The following is a 2,401-nucleotide window of genomic DNA, read 5'->3' as shown; positions in this document are numbered from 1 at the left end:
ATTGAGATTTTATAGAATAATTGTAGAACATTGTAGAAAGTTTTCATTAATGTCCCAAAACTAATTTTGTTTATGAAATTGGCTGAAAACAACTGTTAAACAAAGAAACTAGCAAAAAAGAGGATGTTATTTTGGCTCTAATTTTTGTTGTTTTAGAGCAAAAAATATTGAGAATATGTGGATTTAAAAACGATTTTTGTGAAATTATAATGCAAACTAATGCTCAACGAAATGATCAATTTGATTTCTAATAAATTAGAAAAAAATGCTTAATTTGGTACTTTTAAACTATTATAATGGCAACGTTTTTGGCATCTTTTTCTCATTATATTCATTTTTTTGGGGTTGGTTCAGGTGGCGGGGAATTTGCAAGTGATCAATTGAGGGGAGGAGTGATGCTGATGGGGGGCACGGGGAAAAACACTGAGACAGGGGTTGTAAGGGAGCAAAGGGGCAAACAAGGGGAGTGGAGGTTAACGGAATCTTTTTTCCAATTTGAGTTTAGGTTTAGAAATGGATTAGGCCGTACACTCGCTTTGCGAAAATTTTGCAATACTCAATTGATAATTGCAGAGATTTTTGCATCATTTTGCAAGATGTGAAACGAAAATAGAGTGGAAAAGATCCATTTTAATGTTATTTTCCACTTTTTGTATAATCCATTATAATACATTTTTTCGCTAGAGAAATTAGATTTAGATCCGTTTTCAGTCCAATTTTGTTGTCTGAACGTAACATGGGAATTATTTATATTGACAAAACTTTCGGCCTTAAAACTCTGGCGAACACTGGTGTAATGGTTCAAAAACATTCCTAATTAGTTTCGGTCATTTAATTCCATTTAATTAGCATAGCCGAACTTGAGTTGCACCGCCAAGTCAGAAAATTTAATTTTAGCGATGCGACTGCTTCAAAATGGTAGGGCAATAATTCGTAACAGGCAACATTTTGTAACTGTCGATAACCTGTTACAAGCGACAATTCGTAACAGGCGACAATTTGTAACTAACGATATTTCGTAACAAGTGACAATTAGAAAATAAGCGTCGAATATATATCGGACCTCATGAAGCCTATATTTATATCCCAGAGTATGTTTGAAGGCGAATAACAAAAATTAAAAGTGAAATTAAGTCATTGACGATAAAGCTCGCTGTTATCAATGTTCCAGTGCTGCAATGGAACAAAAATATCCGGCATCTATGAAATAAGATGAGTCAGCGTTCTTCTGGTTTTTACCTATGAAGCATTTCTGCTTTTTTAAATGTTGGTGTCTTAACTCGGGTGCGTTTCAGAAATTCAACTCCCTCGCCACACATAATCTTGTCATTTACTACTGATTTAACACTCAGTTTTGACCGAAGACCTAGAAGTTTCTCGGGCGTCACTGAAAAACAATATCTACAATTTTTTATCAGTCTTTTCCCTCTCTGTACGCTGACCCTAGCTTACAAAAGCTTCCCCCCAGGTTTCAGGGTTCAACCAAGAGTTTTTGTATGGAGAATAAATAATAGTTCACATGCCAAATTTTATTACAATAAGAATATGTGGAAAAAAACCATTTTCACCCAAAAATTGTTACATTGCGTGTGCGTGTTTGAAAAGCGGATATCCAAATGTCAACTTTTTTTTCTAATTTTCACTGTATATACACATTTTAATCAGCATAGCCGAACTTGAGTTGCACCGCCAAGTCGGAAAATCAATTTTTGCGATGCGACTGCTTGAAAATGGTAGGGTGACAATTCGTAACAGGCGACAATTTGTAACTGACGACAATTCGTAACAAGCGACAATTCGTAACAAGGTAATGGCAAGTAGCATAAGCTTGCTCCGCTTTGCTCCGCTGCGCTTACATCCAGCAGTTGAGGAGTACTGCGAGTGAACAAGTGTTCACCGCTTAATCTACTGTTACGATTTTATGCCTTGTTACGAATTGTCGCCTGTTATGAATTGTCGCCCGTTACGAATTGACGCCTCACGCTTCCAAATTTTTGGGAACAAATCTACAAATCTTCACGCGTTGCTTTTATTGTTCCGACTTTCGAAGAAAGTAAGTTATATATGCTCAGGGTGGTTTTTTCATTCAAGCCACTTTTACAAAACTCTGCATTACGAGGCCAAACTGTGCACTGGAGGCGGGTAACTAGTTCGGTCCACAGATTCAAAGATACTGGGATGAAGAGGGCCACCAGGAGAACGCCTCAAAGCCTTTTAATGTCAGCTGGACAAGCGGTCAAGATTTTTTGATCCATATCACGGTCCAGTCCGCTTTTGTCGGTGTTTGGACAGTCCGGCTAGAAAAAAAAGCAAAAAAAAAGAAAAAAAAAATTTCGGATATATGCCTCCGATAACTTTGTAAACTTGCCCCCTTCTTGTTTTGTGAATATGCACCTGAGCA

This window comes from Symsagittifera roscoffensis, chromosome 6, assembly GCF_963678635.1.
Source record: "Symsagittifera roscoffensis chromosome 6, txSymRosc1.1, whole genome shotgun sequence".
NCBI lineage: Eukaryota > Metazoa > Xenacoelomorpha > Acoela > Convolutidae > Symsagittifera > Symsagittifera roscoffensis.
This window is presented reverse-complemented; position numbering follows the sequence as displayed.